This window comes from Vanessa tameamea, chromosome 19 (assembly GCF_037043105.1).
Source record: "Vanessa tameamea isolate UH-Manoa-2023 chromosome 19, ilVanTame1 primary haplotype, whole genome shotgun sequence".
NCBI lineage: Eukaryota > Metazoa > Arthropoda > Insecta > Lepidoptera > Nymphalidae > Vanessa > Vanessa tameamea.
In genome coordinates, this window is record NC_087327.1 from 8,104,170 (window position 1) to 8,125,978 (window position 21,809).

The following is a 21,809-nucleotide window of genomic DNA, read 5'->3' on the forward strand; positions in this document are numbered from 1 at the left end:
TGTATGAAGGTTTGTGTGTGTGTATATATGACCACAGATTATTCAGTCAATACCTATACTTACGAGTAAATTGTATCCAAAATAAAAACAAAAAACTTTATGCAGGCTCATAAAAGCACGATTTATGGTTAACATTTGTTTGTTTAATATAAACACAACCAACTTTAAAAAAAATTAATTAACTCCTTGACGACAATTTATTTAATATAATACGGTTGTTTGAAAACTCAATATTAAAATATACACATCAAGTAAAGCCATGCCATCCCCTGTCACTTCGAGGGTCATGGACACTGTATTGATAAATAGTCTCTCATTACCATAAACTTGACACTGAGGCTAGGTTAAGATACTCAACCTTGACTGCTCTCTTATGTAAATAAACATCACGTTGACTAAATATTATGATATTTATTTTGTAGATATTATATGGATATGTATGTATATGTTTTTTTTTTATGTAGTTTTATATAAGTATGTGCATATATTGTTATATATTGTTAATTAATTTTTAATTTATTTTTAATTACCGCCTTCATGGTTTTTTTGTTTGACCTAAAGGTTGACTGGCAGAGAATGCCTTCAGGCATTAAGTCCGCCTTTTGTCCCATTAACTTTATGGTGGTCAATAAAGCATTTAAATAAATAAATATCGGTAAAGAATAGTGTGGTTTTAACAGACCGTAAAATAACTCACTACTGTTAAAAGACGTTTACTTACTATGTTAAATTAATCAAATAAAGAATAGAGCTTATTCCATTATGCTGAGCGTGAGTTGATGGATGGCAGAATTTAATTCAACAATATATATGCGCGCAGCTCGTAAAATATTTTATGATTTAACCACTTAACAATATCCACTGGCAGTTCACATTAGAAACCCATAAGAAAAATACATAAACCGGAACAAACTTCCACAAGATACACAGAGCGAGACTCGAGTAAAAATTTCTATCTGTTTTCAAACCCGACCCACAATTCAACGAGTTACAATGATTACAGCACCTCAAACTCAAACTCAAATTTCTTTATTCAACATAAAAGCATTACACTTACTTATTGATGGTCAAATTAAACACTACCACCGGTTCGGAAAAAAGAACACCCTGACCTGAGAAGAACCGGCGAAAGAAACTCAGCGGGTCTTTTTTTTTGTCAAATTAATTAAATACATAATTGTATATGAATAGAAACAGCCAGGAGGCGATCGTTTCATTCCCAAGGTGTGCTATCAAACATAAACTCACTAATTGTATAGTAACCTTTCGCAAGCGTTCCTTAACAATTTTTTTTAATTTGGCAACAGAAGCATTTTGAAAGCTTTCTGGGATCCTGTTGTAGAAGCGTATACATTGCCCCACAAAAAAGTTACTGACTCTATGCAGTCGAGTAACAGGAGTAATAAGATTGTGTTTGTTCCTTGTACCAATGTGATAAGAATCACATTTTCTCATAAAAACATTAATATTTTTCCGTACATACAAAACATTACAGAATATATATTGAGAAGCAACATTTAATATCTTAATTTCTTTAAATTTATACCTTACCTAGGTTATAGATTGCGCGAATAGCCCTCTTCTGCAGCACAAATATGGTATGGATAGCGGCTGCGTTACCCCAAAGCATAATACCGTAGGACATTATACTGTGAAAGTAACTGAAATAAACTAGGTGAGCCGTATCAACATCGGTAAATAATGTATTTTTTTTTTGACCGCAAATGCCGCAGTCTACCCGCCAATCCGTTTATATAGGTGAGCCACTGTAACTTGGCATCAAGAGTAAGGCCAAGAAATTCAGTTGTTTCAACTGGATCCATCGATGCCCCATTGATAAGTACATCGGGTTTTACATTTTGTACGTTTGGTGTACTAAATTTTACAATTTTAGTTTTTTATTATTCAGCCTAAGATTATTTACGCTAAACCAGTGTACTATATCAGACATAGCATTGTTTACATCGTCATACTGTACCTGTTTCCTATTAATTTAAAAAACCAAAGAAGTATCATCAGCAAACAATACTATATTATGTTTGTTCCCAACAAGAAAGGGCAAGTCATTTATGTATATGAGGAATAGAAAAGGTCTAAGAATTGATCCTTGTGGGACCCGCATACCAACTGAGACCCCAGGAGACCTTGTCCTTTTAACGTCAACCCTCTGAATTATATTGTTAAGATAAGAAGTCAGAAGGTCGAGTGCACGTTCTGTAATTCCATAGTGATATTGTTTCCTGACCAGAGTTTCATGTTGAACGCAATCAAAGGCTTTGGATAAGTCGCAGAAAATCCCTAAGGCATCCTGTGACTTCTCCTAGGCTTCATAGATATTTCTTATAAGTTCGATACCTGCGTCGGTAGTCGAGCGACCCCTCGTAAAATCCAATTTTTTTTCTATGAAGCAGATTGTATCTATTGAAATATGCTAATAATTGATTTAGAATATTTTTTTCAAATATTTTGCTGAGGGTTGGTAGTATTGAAATTGGCCTATAGTTGTTAGGATCTGAAGAGCTAACAGATTTAAATATTGGAATGACTTTATTATGTTTCATCAGGTCGGGAAATACACCACGTTGAACACAATCATTGAATATTATTGCAAGATAAGGTGCAATCACATCAATAATCATATGCAATTGTCTAATAAATACAATTCTAGATTTAATGCGAGTGATATCGTACGTTAAATCTAGCTTATTATAAAATCGTACTTTTAATATATTTCTAACTATAAATAAAATCATTCATCTGAACGAATTTACGTCACAGCGTCCATTCTCAATTAAGCTTAGCTAACGATATATACAGCAGATGTGTGGACCGTCACTCCTGTCAGTAATCCGACACGACCAGTGGGACAGCAGAGGGAGCAGACGCGAAACCAATGGATTTACGTGCTCTCAAACCATCGATTAGTCAATGTATATAAGTCTTCCTGAAGGGACGTAGATTCGAATACACCCAGCAATAAATATATTTAAATCTTTGCCTGTGCTGGGTATTACATATGATTCATGGTTATTGTTAAACTATTAGGTCTGCTGTTTGGATAGAGACCCTGTTAAAACTTAACTACTATTTTGACAAAATCAAAATATACTTTATTCTTAGGCTTTCACAACAGGACGATTTAAAGGTGCTTGTAAAGCCTAATTTAATAAATATATTTTTTTATACGATTAGTCTAAATCTGTCTCCCTCAATTTCTGTTTAATTATTATAAACCATTAAATTAATAAATAAATAAAAGGATATTAAGAGTTATTTTTTCTCGCAGTTTCTAATAAGGAGACTGAGTCTCGTAGGTAATTTTCATTCTCTCGACTTAAAGAAACTTTCAAATTAATGAAATCTCGTTAAAGAGTTGAGAATACTAAAGTAAATTATTCATGACTACGTTTAATCGTTTCAATAACATATGCCGTTACAGTTATAACGTTCATTATAATTGTGTTTAGCCTCATTACTCGTGAGCAAATTGGATCTATCTTATATGTATGGTAAATCAAACCGTTGATAAATATTTATTGAACGTATATAAACTAAGGCTAGGCTAGTAGTAACCTTTCCATAGTAAACTCAAAGTAAAAATATCAACTTGTCCTATTTTATAATGTATTTAATCAAGAACAACTGGTCAAGTGCGAATCAGACTCGGGCTCAGGGTTCTGTACAAGCCTGTAGGTATAAAATTAGTTCATCCATGATGGGAATCGACTGTTAATGTTTTTCTGTTATTTACCTACAAATAACGGTATTCGGAGTTTTCCCTTTACTTGTGCCATTGTTCTTTGCCGAAATTCATGATTCTAGGTCAACGGGAAGTTTCCTATAATTTGGGATTCCCTTGCGAATGTTTAAATACGAGTCATAAACGGTGCGTAAACGGGTGTATATTTTGATTGCGTTGACTTTTCTTTACTACTAGAAAGTTTTTTTCTTTACTACTAGAAATTGCAAGCTTGAGTGTTTCATATTAATTTCAACTTGATGAACCTCCATGCGCTCATGATAAATCTTGACAAACGGACAACGAATTGGTTATATTACCACCTTATAAAAGGGGATTAATTTTAAATAATTTTACCTTTTGATATAAGGATCCCTTAAAATATATAAATATTATAATATATTGTGATTTCTTATGCCAAGATACTATCTTTTCCCGTTACCACAAGAAGCAAAAATTAATTAATAACTTACTAAATAGAGAAAGTACTTACCTGTGTTTGAACTTAAAATCCTCTATTAAAAACTAAATAGTCTATTGAATGGCCATAAATGGCCACTTGTATTATTAATATTTTATATAATGATTAATATTAATAATTATTTAACGCAATTAATTAACCATCATAAACAAATTAAGTCAGGAACAACTAAAACAATTTATTCTACAATCGCTTTGGGCTTATTGTAACAATTTACCACAAAATAAACTGACTTTCAATTAACTAATTCAACGCGTTTTACAACTATACAACTTCAATACCACAACTAATTTTATCTGTATCCGATACAGCATCGCACTATATATTTTTATGCGAACAACAGATTACCGCAATACTCTACTTAACAGCGTTAAATCTGTATCAGTTTTGTGTGACTTAGTGCAACAATGAGACAATAGAGATGACAGCAATTCCGGGTACAGAAGACGCACTATCTCCCTGTAGAAGACTTACTATTGTGCAGGCGTGTGTACACAAGTATGCCTACGTAGCACATGCGTAGTCTATTCCTTTACTATACGACAAAAAATATTTCAGACTCAGGGGATGGTCTTGCTTCACGTGCTTTACGTGGAACTGAAGTAAACTACTGAGAGTAGAAAACAGTAATGTCTTTTCTAAAATGAAAGCATCCTCTTAGAAAGGAATTTTAGCAATATTAACTGTAGGAATTAGGCTATCCCAATTCCTTTAGATCTTTGTATAAACTGTATAAAATCGCGATAAGTACTGCCGCCCAGCAGCAACACTTCGCAGTGTTCTGTTTTGAAGGGCGAGTGAGTCAGTGTAATAACAGGCATAATATCATAGTTCCTGAGGTTGGTGGTGCATTGATGTTCTAAGGAATGGTTCATTTTTCTTAGCACGCCGATGTCTATGGACGATGATGAGCACTTACCATCAGAAACCTTACCAAAAAATCCTCATAAAATATATACATATACAGGATCTTACTTGTCCTGTCTCTAATATAATTACAGTTATTAGTTACACGTTCTAATGATTGCAATTCTTTAAACAGGTAGTTTTCAGTTTATTTCATGTTTCTAGTGTTGGTCGTTATATTGAGTTGAGTTGTGTCTTTTGATAAAAATAGGTAGACTTCTTAACGTTCTTACATTATTCTCGCCCTCGCTATGTTTCATTTATACAATAATGTTGCTCGCCATTCACAAAAAGACACACACACAAACTATATTGTATAGATCTACTATATTCATCTTTGATGAAAAAATATTTACAAAAATCAATTTCAAAGTTCAATTACCTTAACTATTCAGTTCATTAATTTCTCTATTCAATTCAGTTAAAGATAGTAAAAATTCTAAGTCAATATATGAAATGATTTATTTTGTTATATAAACATTTTACTAATTACAATCCGTTAGATGTGGATAACGTAAGTGTGGTCATCATCGGATCAGCCTTTGTCTAGTAGTGAACGCTTACCGACTGATGTGATGATATATATATTTTTTTCTAAAAAGTCTTGATTCGTAGCTATGTAAAATACAAAGCAAAATTCAAACAAAATGATTATGTAACACTTGGCTCAAACGCTTCTGACAATAAAACAACACTTATGTTACGTACATATGATGCAAGTGTTGGGTTTGTTTTTACCTATTTTTAATGAAGAACTTATAATAAAAACATCCGATCATTATCATCATTAAATTTGTGGAAGGACTGAGTATAATAATTCGTCTACATTCATCGAATCTGCAATTATCGTGTCGATTTCTATTTGACCTACAATTCGTACTTATAATTTATCGCTGGAGAAAAAAACATCTCCAGGAAAACTGCTAACTGAGAAGAAATTATAACATCAACTCAAATTGAAAAAGCTGAAGTAGCAGTACCTTCATATTCTTCAAGAGCTTTTGTATATCAGTCAATTACTGGAAATATTATTATGTTATAAAACAGAATATATGTCAAATAGATTTTTTCATTCGTTCAATTCCACTTCAGTTGTTATAAATCCAAAATCGATTCCATTCAATTGTTCAGCCATTTAGTTGTTCACGTTACAGACCACAATCGAATATTTGTGGTACAATAAAATTTTATAACCTCTCTCGTCGACACTTTTAACACTAGTGAAAAGATTTCTCAAACTTTTTTTTGCTGGTAAATCTAGAGCACTTATAAAAGGTTTTCAAAGCATGTAAACGATAAGCTAAAGAAATATTTCTTTGAAATATAACATTTTAATTCTATGCGAAAGGGCATTGCCCCTTCTAGGCACGATGAGGATATTATTTCATAAAGAAATAACATAGGTCATTAGTTATGTTGCCTAAACAAATATTAAAGAAATTTTAAAAATGTTTTATTGATGAATTCACAAAAAGGCTTCGTGTCAAAATCAGCTTTCTATTCGTAATATAATTTTGATATATATGGTTTGTAATAATATAGATTATTTTGCATATGTTTTAGTTTGTAAAGGTAATCAATTTAATTTATAAACGAATCGATTTCTTTTTCATATTTTCCACTTTCATGTGTGAATAGAACTATATCGTATCAGTTGGTGGACTTCGGCCAATAATATTTCATGCAGAGGCAAGAACACTATGTCAGTTGTAGCTTCAATGGGAAGGAGTTCCTGAATCTGAGAAATCTGAAAAATCCAATAATTTTAATAGAAATAGCGAACTGACACTCCAGTATTTTATTGAAAAGACAATCGACTAAAATATTGTTAATTCAATACCTTTATAAATAAATAGCGTAAGCCGATTTTTGTCCCAGTGATTATGAGACGATGGCTGCATATAAAAAATCGGTTCTAGTCTCATTTTGAAGAGCTCCAGCCGTAGATTGCAAAAAAATTAAAGAGGATTCTTAATTGTAATTTACTAAATAGTTGCGATTTAGAAAAAAAAAAACATTTAAAAAAGGTTTTATCGTTTTGGTGCCATATGTAGATGAGTGAGCACGATATTTCGACATTATTTACGAATGTCTTGTTAACGAGACTGGACTGAATTTTAATTACTTGTAGTAATAAAAATAACCATGTTAATTAATAAAATAATAACTGCAATTCTGGGAATTAAATAAAAGCAGAATGGTATTGGTCATCACCGTTTATTGTGAATCGATTTAAAGCAAGCATTGTAATTAATACATTGTTATACGTTTCATTTAATTTATTATATATATTAATTAATCGATTTTATCGATACGAGAAAATATATTTGCGTCGCTTCTATTAAAATCGAGTGCCGTCATAATATAACTCTTAACTTGGCACTTTTATTTCTTTTTTAATGCTTAGCCTGTTTCCAAGCACTCTCCATATCATTGTTGAACATAACTTAGAACACGGAATATTATGGAAATGGTTTACTGTAATTCTAAGTTGGTGTCGGATTATTTTTTTCAAAATCAATCTATACAAAATGCACAAATTTCAACCACAAAATTATAAAATTATAGTGGAGTTAATAAAAAAATATATTTAAGAATCATTACCCCGCAGAGTTGCCATCTGAATTTATTTGAGTTTCTCTATATTATTTTATTGGTAAAATATTTATAATATATAAAGACATTCTTCACGCAGGCGAAGACAAAATAAAATAGTGACTTACTTCGATATTTTTACCATATTCATTATTTTCTTAGTGTCCGTGATACTCGTAACCGCGTAGCCATCAGCGTAGCAGATGCCATGAACAGCGTAGCTGTTATGTACCAACTACAATACAGATCTATCTACACGGACCTACTATTCGCAAATAAAACTTATTTTATTTTCTTTCCTATTTTTTCCATTTAAAACTCACAAGTTTAAACGGTAATATTTTAATTGATCTATATATAAAAATTATAACTTGATTTTAATTAAAAAAGAATGTTAAATATATTTTTTTTACGATTTATGCTAATATTATAAATACGAAAGAACTGTCTATCTGTTAAACTTTACCGGCCAAACCACTAGACCGAATTTGATAAAATTTCGCATAAAGCGAGCTTAAACAACAACAGAAGGCACAGGTTACTTTATAACAAATAAAACCCGAAAACACACGGCCTAAGCCGGGGTCGAAAACTATTATACTATATATTAAAATGTATTTCCTAGAACACAAACATTATGTAAGCATATATAGAAAACAGTTACTGCTAATTAATTACATTAAAACAATAACAACGTGTTTGAAATTTTGAACAATTTTGAAGTTTGATTAGTTCATTGAATTTCGAAGTTTATAATATATGAACTGGTTCTCTATTGTTGAAGTTCAGAACAAAACTGAAGTGCATTGCATTGAAAACGCTTAACGTAGCTCAAGCGTTGTTGGAACTTTCTTCGTTTATTGAAATGAGATTAACAGCTTAGTTAGTTTAATTGAAATATTACCTTAAAAATTGTTTTAAAATTTCTCAAATAATTTCTTGAAAAGTTTTAATATGTTACTAATTATTATATATTAAATATATTGATATTGTTATTATTCTAAATTAATTAATTTGATCTCATTTGATTTTATATTTAATTTAATTTAATTTATTTCTTTAACTTATTAACTTATCCGTTAAATTCAATTGAATTCATATTTTTGTCATATAGTATGAATAATAATAATAATAAAAAAAGCCTTTATTCACTGACCAAATACTTATGAATAACTTATAACACTATATATATATAAATATAATATATATATATAATATTTATATATAATAAATATTATATATAAATATTATATTATATAATATTATATAAATAAATTTAGGTGATATGTAGAATTTTCAGCAACCAGTCTATTGGTCGGGTTGTCTTTCGACATAGGCGACCCCTAGTTTCTTCCATTCGTGTCTGTCCCGAGCAAGTCTTCTCCAACCTTTTGGTAGGTCATCTTCCCATGTCTTGATTTGATGCCCCTTTTGTCTTTTTCCATTCCTAGGATACCATTCCATTACGTCTTTCGTCCATTTATCTTTGTTTGTTCTCATAATGTGGCCAGTCCAGTTCCATTTCAGGGTTTTAATCTTTAGTAAGATATCGCTCACTTTTGTCTTTTTCCTTATTTTCGTAATCGTCCATCTGTCACGTAGCCTTATACTTAGCATGCTTCGTTCCATATTACGTTGGCAAACTATAAGTTTTTGGATTTTTTTATTGGTGGCAGGCCAAGTTTGACACCCGTAGGTGAGACATGGGAGAATACACACGTTAAACAGTTTGCTTTTCACCAAAATTGGTATTGTTTCATTTTTGAATATTTCTTTTAGTGACCAGTAACGTTTCCAAGTGTTGCTTATTCTTCTGTCTATTTCTTTCGAATATTGGTCTTTTATTGATATTAGTTGTCCTAGATATTTGTATTCATCAACATATTTGATAACCTGTTGTCCTATTTCTATATTTTCTTTTATCGCATTCGTATTTTTTTTTATGGCATTATTATATAATAATTATTTTATTATTATATTATTTTAGTTTTCTCTAGATTCATTAATAAACCTGCTTTTTTGCTTTCATTATCTAATTGCTGTAACATAGTTTGTAGTATATCAGGTCTGTCTGCGAATAGTACAATGTCGTCAGCGAATCTTAAGCGATTTAGGTTTAATCCATTTATATTAATTCCAAAATCTTCCCAGGCTAAATTTCTGAATATATTTTCTAGTATTGCCGTGAAAAGTTTTGGATATAGTGGATCACCTTGCCTGACGCCCTGGCGACTAAATTCTTCTCCCAGCTGTTCAAGTCTGACCTTTGCCGTTGAGTTTTTGTATATTTCTTTTAAGATTTGTATATATTTTCTTTCTACGCCTTGTTTTTCTAAAGTTTTCCAGATATAATTATGACTAAGAGAATCAAAAGCCTTATTATAATCGATGAACGCTATGTAGTACTGGTGGCCATATTCATTAAATTTTTCGACAATCAGTTTAACCACGTTAATATGATCGATGGTAGAATAATCAGCGCGAAATCCTGCTTGTTCTCTTAGTTGATTTTCTTCTAACCGTTTTGTTATTCGATCAAGTATTATTTTAGAAAACACTTTGTATACATTGGACATTAGACATATGGGTCTGTAGTTAATTATTTCATTTTTGTCTCCCTTTTTATATAGCAAGACAATAGTTGACTTTGTCCATTGAGTTGGTATTTGTTCAGTAGTAAATATTTCGTTAAATATATTCGTCAAAGGCTTAGATATGACGGACAATGTGTCTTTCAGTAAGTCGTTCAAAATGTTATCGCCTCCGGGTGCTTTGCCGCATTTTTGTGTTTTTATAGCTCTTTTAACTTCAGCTTCTAGTATACAAGGCAGCACTTCTTCATTATTATAATTCTCTGTTTCTGTGGCTATTGTTTCTTCTCTCTCCGTGTATAGTTTTTTATAAAATTCAGTCGCTACTTTAGCTATTAATAATCTGATAGTATCAATTCCTTTTTTATAATTAGAATATATTAAATCAATAAACTCGGTTTTCAAATGCAATACATGAACAAGACGCGGTCACATCACTCAAAGTAATATATCACTATGTAGTCTAAACCTAACTGATCAAGATAAACTAAATGAATGCTTACTTAATCCGAGCTTTTCTATTCAATTATGGATTGGCTTATGTACTTAGGGTATCGGTAAATTGTCAAATGTATATTGTAAATGGATTAATAATTATAAGCCTTAATCAAATGTTACTGATTGTATTTTAAACTGCTTACGATACTAATTTACCTATCATCTCGTATATATAATTTTACAATACAATGGAAAGGTATGTTTAGAGTCAGACTCCGCATAGCCAATTTCCTGAAGCACGGTATAACTCTATGTATAAAGTTTGTATTAAAAATATATAATTCTAAGGGTACGAACGGAAAATGTGAATTATTCCAAATAATGGTTAATGTAATAAAGAAAACCAAGAAATACATATATAGTAATAGAAATAAAAGCATATAATTTCTTTAATAAAATAAATATATTTTCAAAAACATACATAACGTCGTTGGCTGTCACGGCACACGACTCGGAATTACTCTCAAAACACGTCAATAGTAATTTTATATCAGAAAATAGTCAAGATATTTTATTCGATAATATTTTATCTGGATGATAAAAATACTATGAAACTGTAATACATATGATATATAAAAAATTGTATATTGTAAAAAGGTTAAATTAAAAAAACATAGAGAATGTTTTTCCATTTAACCTTTTTAGAGCTTAAGTGCAAGAAGGTTGATGGTGTGCAAAATAAAATATACAATAATATTCGTTAACTTTTATGCAACATAATATGAATATAACAATGAATAGTATGAAATAGTAATTACTTAACTTTTCCTCGGTAATACCTACATCCCGGGCTGGTTGTAGCTTAACGTATATATATATATTTAAATAACGCTTTCATATGTTTTTATTAAATGTCTTGTATTTTATCGTTTTTAGTTTTGGCACTTGTTTTACAATCAATTGCAAAAGCTGCCTATGTTAGGATATAAAATATAATGGTTTTCAAATAGTCTTTCACTTAGGGTTCCACAATAAACAACAACTTTAATTAGAATGCCTGGAATTTGCTTGAAATCGAATTGATGACGAGACTAACAAACAAACTATGACAGCGATACTAAAGATACTATATTACGATTCTAAAAACAACATACGTAGTAATGTACGAATTTAGGGACATTATTTTATTACGCTGAGCGTCAGATATGTCACTCAAATGTTACATAAATATAAAAACGATAGACTAAAATTACATCTTGTAACTTTGATCTTATTATTCACAAAAAAAATATATGTGTTAAACCTACTACAAAAACAGTTACATTTCAATTATTATTAAAGTCAAACAAATTAAAAAAACTCGTATTGAGCACCGTATACGTGAGTAGGTTGTAGTAGGAGTCAACTATATAGCTCTTTTTCTTTCAACGTCAAATATTTTTACTCTATTTTGTAACGAAAGCTGCCTAAAGGTGACGATAAAATGTAACTGTCAATTCTCGTCCACCCGTCGATTATCAAATCGCCGTATAAAATATCTGTCATTTAAAAAACTACATTTTAAATGTCAGATATTTTATGCTCTTTGCATATTTTAAATATAACGTTTTCTATGAAAAGCGTCAATGAAATGCTCCTCTCATTTATTACATTTACGTAAAAACTAGATAGCTGCTACCATTATAAAGAACAATGAGAAATATGGAGCCCAAACAAAGGCAAGAGTACGTCACGCGTTGTCACAGACAATCGTGACGTAAAAACGACGTCACGTTTGAAAATGAACAACAATATTAATTTTCTCAACGTCCATGAATATCAAATATTATTCCTCAACTAGTATAAATACAACAATTAATCAAAACATGCTATTATTTTGTATTATGAATGAGAAATTATCATTTTTATTGAAAGAACGCAACGCAAGAACGAAGAAACGCAGATCCTTTTATGCAATACGACGTAAAATTCCAGAATTATTCTAGAACACAGACCTAGAATTTATATTTGTAATATTAAAATAGCTTCTTCATTTCTTGTCTCTTCAAACAGTTAAAACTCGGTAAAATAACCATAGATAGGTAGACTGATATATCCGATTGATGGTAAGGGGACACCACCATACATTAGTACTGTACGAAAAATTAACAATTCCCTACGTAATAAATTCGCCACCAACCTTGAGAACCAAGTGTTTCGTTCCTTGTGTGTGTAGTTACAGATGAATGAGTTAATCAGGATCACAACAATACTAAATAAGGCTATTTGGTGGTGGAATATATGGTGAGTGGATGGTGCCTACCCAGAGGGGCTTGAAAATACCCTTGCCCTACCACTAAATCAAGTGATTCATATATGTACATACTCAAAGCTCGCCAGTTCATAAACATCACCCATTTAAACCAGGACATAGCAATACAATTCATTGTATTTTATTTCCAACTAAATATTTAATTTTATTTGATTCTTCTAGAATATTCTAGATTTTAACATTCGTAGCGTTGTTTACATTTCCACCATTAATCTCACCATCGGTACCTTCACAAACGGCCTTGCATATAGAAGAGAATATAATAATGATTTCAGTAAAATCAAAATACCATAACGTATTGTTATGTAATTTGGCTACATTTTTATGAATTGAAACAGTGAAATATTTATTATTCACAAGAGCTTACCGCGCTATACCCATATCAGTCATTTAATTAATTTTGTTCTGAATACGCACCAAACATTAAAAATATTCACAAACGATTCTGATTTATAGCTCAATAACTATCAACTAATTTACACCCGCGACTTCGGCTGCATATCACGGGGGGAGGGGGAGTTTTAGTTATGTCCCTTCTTCTTCCTTGACAACATATATGCAAAATATCATGATTATCAGTGGAGTATATAAGACTTGAAAGCATAACAAATAAACAAAGTAATTTAAAATATTTTGGATAACTTCCTTTTTAGTCTAGAGGATAGCTGGCTGCAAATTTTAAGATTCAGTTTTCCAATACCTTTGGGTAGAAAATGTTTATTTAGTTATTCTGCCAAGGAATTTCTAGTAACAGTCGAAGTTTGGAATTTAGTAGTGCTATAACAGTTTCGTGCCCAGGAAATACTTACTCATTGCAAATAATGTATCAGTGTCTATTATAAACGCAACGAGTATAGATACATATACAAGTAGATACATTTTGTGCACTACAATAACATCTCTTACGCAGATAGGTAGACTTTAGGATATTTACATATAACACTTTTTGGGTATTATCAATCTTTCATCGACATTTAAAACATTTTATCAAATATTTTATTAGTTATTATGAAATTCTACGCAAAAACAGGACGTTTTTTTTATAAATTATACAAAGGATTTGACATAGATTTTATACAGAATGTTATTTATAATACCCTTTTTTTCATCGAAGAGAGGCTTTTTAAAAGCTTAGATCAAACAACTTTCTAAAGCTGTCTTCCGGCTTAAGCACACGTATGGTTAATGGTGTATTGGTTGTCAAAGGAATAAAAGATAAAACTCACAATGTGATCTATTAGTGATGTTGAACACTTAATATTGTTAGCCCGATTGCCCGCTTCAGCTTACCATAAAGTAAATTAACAACCGGTAAATATTTCACAGCTAGATTCCTGTCCAATTTAGATTTTGAGCTTATTGTGAGCTCTAATGTGAGCTTCCTTATGACGTATTTCTGCAGTAATGCCCTCGAAATTAATTATAATATCTATTTGGTTAAGATTAACTTCTTCTAGATTCGACCATGTGAACTTTATACTGAGCCATATTCAATTAAACGTTTGCCATTATTAATTAAAAATAACTTCTTAATATTTTATATATTTATTTTTAAATATAATAACCTAAATCAAATCACAACCCAAAATGAAAATACAAATGTCAACGACACATTGCTTCAGGCAGTTGTATACTAAATAAGTATGGTAGGAGTTGTTTTGGTCTTTGGAGGAATGGATTTGAAATTTCATATTTAGTTTATATCTATTATATTATAACAATGTTTAACAATGTCGACTCTTAACATCCATAATATATTCGGAATATTTTTCTTTTATTAAATATCTAAAAATATTGCATTTTGAATAACGGCAAAATTTTTGTTGGAGGAATTGAATTAAAATTAAAGCGAATGATTAATTCATTCATGATTTATAACGCATACCAGCCAGTATTCTTAAGTCGACACTCCGTAACCTTTTTTTTTTATTCTGGCTTTTATTTGTGCCAAGATGGCACAGATTATTTCGCCAATGTCACATGCGATGGAGATTGAACGGTACGGACTCCGTAACCTTTTTTTTTTTTTTTTCTCGCTGGAATAACGCATTACGCGCTTCCCCCACGCGATGGAAGGTGGGGGGGTGTGTGGGACTCCCCGGAGCCCTGGACGCCGAGTGCGCCCAGGTACGCCGGGTTTACCCACTAAAAAACCAGCGGTACCCTCTCCGTCTTTCGGCGGGCGCCACGGGATCGCTTGCGCATGCTACCGTGACGCCCTGACGGTCGGCCCGCCTATGCGGGCTTCCAACACCTAGAGGGGGTTCTCGGGGTACTGAGACCCCCCCTGCGGACTCCGTAACCTAGCATAACCGTAATTTTTTTAACAGATTGTTTATCAGAATTGTTATGTGCAATATTCTTGATTAAATATGCTATGAATTATTCTCCTGATATTGACAGACAAAATAATCCAATCTAATAAAAATAATAGAAGACATTTTTATATGGTGAGTTTTGTTCCCTGTCACTATATCATTGGGAACTAAGATAAAATATTACGTATATTTTTTTCTGATAATATGTGCAATATGAAAATATATTTTTATATAAATTTGTGAAGCAAATACGTGACTATTGAAATGAAAAATATATTTATATAATTTATAATATTTTCTAACTGTTAAATTTTATTTCGTGATTATTAAATTTCACAATTATTTAAATTTTTGAGTGAAAGATTCATTACACAACAATAACACTAACAAAAATCATAATCAAAATATACTTTATTTAAAGAGAGTCTTAAATTTTTATGCGAATTCCCTTTTAACAATGTAAATTTTCATGTAAAGCAACTCAGGAGCTATTCTTTTTTAACAATCACGTGTAAATCAGTTAAGTACTTTTGGGGCATTAGATAAAAAGTTTTTACTTTAAGTCTCATTTTCAAAAAGTACCATTATGGCGCTATACCACTATAAATCTAAGCTCTTTTACTATTTATATAATCTATCATTATTATATTTTTCTTTTTCTAACGTGAATTTGTTCTTTTTTTGGTAAATGTCAGATAATGAAAATTTTCCTACAGACATAAAACATTACGAGACAATATGCAAAGAGAATATTTATAACCGTCACGTTCTTGATAAAATACATGATACATGTATTTTATAGGTAGGATCAGTTTTAATTCTCATAAACAACGAAAATGTTATTGTCGTTTACGCCCATTTGTCATGGAACCCTCGACCTAATTTCGTTTTGTTACTGTAACTAATATTACATGTTTAACAACCCAATTATAAATAGTAGCAAGTGACGTCAATACACCAATATTACAAAGATCACAGTCGATCCATAAAAGATAATGTCACATATGACCTTTTATCTAAATCGGTTTTTCATTTCCGAATTTAATGTCAGCAGGAAAGTTTTTTAATTTCAGAACTCGTAGTTTGCCGTTTGTAGAGAAACTACTAAATAAATTATTATGAGGTTTTATTTGTGACAATCAGGACAGCTTTAATACGCGACTCTTATAGTATATATTATATTTTATACCTATATTTTCTGTTACAAAAAGGTTCGAACTGATTCTTAAAGACATTTGCCTATAAAGTCAAATCGAATGTTACTCTATGGTTTTATTATATGGTGTTAGAATTATTGCGGCCGTTACATATAAAGAACATTTGATAAAGAACTCGGAATTACGGAGAACACATTGAGGGTTCTTTAAAATATTAGAATTGTGAACATGTAAGCTGCCAGTTGCCAAATCACAGCTATTTAAAAAAAATGTTTGAATTTACTTTTTAAAAAACTTAGCTATTTAATATCTTCTTATGTTAGTAGTCTAATTTTAAACCCGAGCAATAGAAACATTTAATTTTTGTAAATGTACATTACAAAAAAAGATTGTCAAATGATATTTTTGTTGCTGACCGTGCTTTTTTCTTCAAATACTTCTTAATATTGTTTTTTTCTTTATGTTCAAAGCCAAGGTAGCATTTTAAACTACCGTCATGTATAATCTCCGTCACCAGACTGTATCGGTATAAATTTCTCAAATTCTAATCCAATTGTTCGATTGGTCACAACGTTTTACAAACTAAAATTAGTTTCTAACCGCATTTTCAACTCTGCTGTAGCGTCAAACAAATTAAAACTTTCGTATTGGTTAATCCCACAAAACGGCCGTTATCCTTAGATATAAAATAACATTTTGATAATTAAACATCTAAATAATATTGCCCAAATTAAGAACTGTTAATTGAGAGCGATGGTCCAGTGGAGATCATGGATTCAAAGCCTAAGCAAGGACCAGTGACTTTTCATTACATAAATTGCATTAATTTAAATAATACTAGATGTCGCCCGTGACTTCGCTCGCGTTTTAGGGATTTGGGATTTTTTTTTTATGGGGCACATCAATAATTGTCCCATTTAACGTGACGTTTTACGACATTTTGTACACTCATCGTCATAATTCAAACAATTTAAATTAAAAAAAAACAATGAATTAGGTATATACCTAAACCATCCCCATGAATCGCTACGTATATTTGTGAAATCCGCATTAAAATCGCTTCACTGATTTTTGAGGTTATTGCTAGAAACTAAACTAGTTTATTAATATAAGTTCTCTGTATCTAACAGATATCTGGCGGGTGAACTTTGTTTTATAATAAATGTGTTTTATTATAGCTCTTAAATCATAGATTGATATGATGTTTTGAATAAGAAATTGGATTTCATTATTCATTACAAAATTCTTGGTAGATAAGAAACGAGAAGACCTGCATGCGTCATATTCTGACAAATTTTTGTGTACCAATCTCTACTGGAGCTCCGTACTTTCTTTTATAGGGTTTTCCTTTCAGGGGATAGAGTTTTGGGTTAGTGTTTTATATATATTTTATTGGAAACGCTTACGCAATCACCTATGCCGTAAATATGTTCAAAAGCGCCGAGGTCATAAACGATTAATTTTCTTCTTAGTATTTTTAAAGCTCGGAAACGAAACCGCCTGAGATTCTTTCTTTCTTCCAGTAAGTTCCTTTTAATTTGTGTACTTTGACTTCAAATATATATAAATTCGTGGAAATTCGGCATCAAATTATATTTTTTTTATTTTAGTAAAGGAATACTAGGAATTTCGAAACTACTTTACTAACTAATTTATCCCGATGTTAAATAGATTAATTTAACGCGAAATGTCAATATTAAAATTCGAACACGTCTTAATGATCGATCTATGGAGATCCTTCTCCATTTAGTTGATTCGATCATGTTACATCAAACAATCCATTTACCTTAACAAAACCATGGGGCTAGACGAACGAGACTGAACGACAACATGGGGAAGCCTACGGTTTATTTTTGAGACACGGAATCCTATAATGTAATAATTGAGCCTTATTTGATTTTACAAAGCAGCGAAGATTGAGGTCTTGTTAGATTTCTATTGAAAGCTTACTCAGTGTCCTTCGATCCATCCCATTGAATTATATCTATTACTTCAAATACAACTCAAATAAATTATCCCGCATTGTATTATTTAAATACACATCTTATTTTGGTTTGGAATGATTATACTCGAAAAATAAAATCATTTCAAACAAATTACCTTAGCCTTTCAATTTATGTTGATGTCCCAATTTTTAAAGGCTTTTTTAGTTAATTTTACGAGACAATTTATTTTAAACATGATCCAAATCAATAAAACAGTTTGAAGGTAATATTAGAAGTAGTATATTTGATGAATATGTACATGACAAATATCGAATAACAATTTCGAGAGAAAAATACGGTGAAATATAATAATTTACCCAACAATACACTAGGGTGTACTTATAAAAACAATATTGTTATAAATATACGCAATTTGTGCCTCTACACCCTAGGGCATGCGTAGGAATACACTTTAGAATACTTTATAGCATACAATAACTTCGCCGCCTCAAGGTTTACTATAGATCTGATATCAGTTATTCAACAAATGATAAAATCAAATAAATGTACAGATGAATAAATTCATATAGGATTAATTTAATTTGATTCACAAGATACTAATAAAAATGATAATTTAAAAGTTCTTGCAACTTTCTGTCATTAGGTGCGCACAACTTGATTGTATCGTGAAAGGGATCGATTTTTGGTTTAATTCGAAAAATACGTATTATATTTTTTTAATATTCAAGTGGTACCATATTGTCGGTCAAAAATGTAATAAAATACAGACAGAAATGACGTTGAGAAGATTCCATGAAAGACAGTCAACAGAATTGAATGTATAAATTGAATATAGAATATCCACAATAATATTAATAATTCCAAACTTGTTCGTACTTGTTATAACATTCATAAAGTTTCCTCGATGGTTCGAATTGTAACACAAATTATTCACAAATAGAATGAGATACTCGTAAAAATGGATAATTTTCGAAAACATCGTGTCATCTATAATAATGACAAGAGTTAAGGGTTAAAGAAAAAAGTGGTACGTTTCTCTCGATAGCGTTCTTTTGTGACGTTCTATCCGTCTGCCCTCTTTGGAGATTCGCCAAGACGCACTGAACAATTCCAATCTTTTCAATATGAAACGTTCCAGACATTAGCTTGGTAGCAAAAAGTATTATGTTTTATTGTAGTTTATGTGGCATTTGATGTTTTTGTGTTTAATACGATTATAACATTTTTATTAGACAGTAAACGTGACGTAAGGCAATATATTTGTCTTGAATAGATGTACTTTATTGTTTTATTTATACGATAAACTGCATATATATCCACAGCATGCATAGGGTCGTAATTCTTGTAATAAATTATTAATTACTGAGTACCCGTCCCGGCTTCGCGCGGGTCGAATAAGGATCTACATAAAACTTTTATATCTCAATTCATAATAAAACTATAGTTTTCGCGGCACATACCACCGTAACGAATTATACACTTAAAGTAATAGGGATTTTTACACAGGAACTATTGAACTTCTTACCGTTTCATCGTAGAATCTACATTTCATTCTACATTACAATTGTTAATAATTTTACGTTTAGCAAAAACTTGTAAACGAACAAAAGTACTCGTTATAAATTTTGCTGTTAATATATTTTTTAATTAATTTGCATGTTTTAACTTAATATTGAATGACAACTGCAATGCAATTCTGTAAGAATTCACTTCGAATTTCTCTCGTGACATGTCGACAGACGGATTAAAGTGATACGCCATTTTGATACGTGTATCTTATAAATTTTATATTTATCATAGTCAATGACGCATATCAGATACTGAGATTTCACCATCTTGTTCTAGGGTGATTTTTTTTATGTAATAACTAAGCAAACGAGCAAAGGGAACACCTGATAATAAGGGGTCACCACCGCTCATTGACATTGGCGTTGTAAGATAAAATAACCATTCCTTACGTCAAACCAATGTGCGACCTTGGAAACTAAGATATTATGTCCCTTGTGCCTATAGTTACACTGGTTCACTCACCCTTCAAACCGGAACACAAATATAAGCACAATAATAAATTCTGTTTGGCGGTAAAGTGGTCTGATGAGTGGGTGGTATCTATCCAGGCGGGCTGCAAGCCCGTCCAAAAGCCAACCAAAACGTAATAAAGCTGACCAACAACTCAACAGGTTACACATGACAAGATAAATCGTGTATGATAAAATTTACATTTGTTTGTGTATGTGATTTCATTAAGTCGAAACCACTTGAAAGATTTCCATAAGTATCAGCGGGGTGCCTTTCTGGGGATGTCGGTTACTTTTATCTCGGTAAACAAAACTTTCAAAGGAAAGTTAAGAAACTGTATGTCGTTAAATTGTTTTACGCGAACGAATTCATGAGTATTATTTATCTAAGAAAATATACGAGTAAATAGGTGACCTATTTAGTCGTTTGTCTTCTTCTCCACTATATCTTATTGTTAGAATCCTTATCCTTACATCAGTAATACCAACCATGCGAACTTAAATTTCACCCCTGTGCCTGTAATGTACTAGCTTAGTATTATCGTTAAGCAGAAACAAGAAATGTCGAATTTTAACAATGTACTTCATATGGAAAAAAAAACCAGTCAGTTTCTTGATGATTCCTCTCGTTAGAATCTACTGAGCAAATTTTTATTTGTATTTAACGATAGGATAACTGCCGAGGACTGTGATAACTACAATCCTATAAAAACCTTATCACTAATATACACTTATACATTAACAGCCTGTAAATTTCCCACTGCTGGGCTAAGGCTTCCTCTCCGTTTGAGGAGAAGGTTTGGAGCATATTCTACCACGCTGCTCCAATGCGGGTTCGTGGAATTCACATGTGGCAGAATTTCGTTGAAATTAGACATATGTAGGTTTCCTCACGATGTTTTCCTGCACCGCCGAGCACGAGATGAATTATAAACACAAATTAAGCACATGAAAATTCACTAGTGCTTGCCTGGGTTTGAACCCGAAATCATCGGTTAAGATGAACGCGTTCTAACCACTGGGCCATCTCAGCTCTATTACATATAATATACTATTTCGTTTCTAAACAAAACTCCACATAATTAAATTGTTTAACAACAATGAATATACACACGTATTATAAATATAAATACGAAAACGTTAAATTTTCGAAAATTAATCACCAAACCGAATTAAATGAAATATATTTTCAACTTAATGACAAATTTTGTACATACTCTCCTTTCCATCGAGATTTATCCTGACAGTACTTTTTAATGAAATATTATAATGGCCGTGACCGACGATCTGTCTGCCCGTATCTAGCCTG

At 31.3% G+C, this 21,809-nt stretch overlaps 1 protein-coding gene across 2 annotated transcripts in view; it reads left to right on the plus strand.

The window, feature by feature from the left end:
- The window catches only part of LOC113399404 (uncharacterized protein), a 519,786-nt gene that overhangs the window by 323,694 nt on the left and 174,283 nt on the right, over positions 1-21,809 (plus strand). The gene's annotated exons all lie outside the window — the stretch shown is intronic.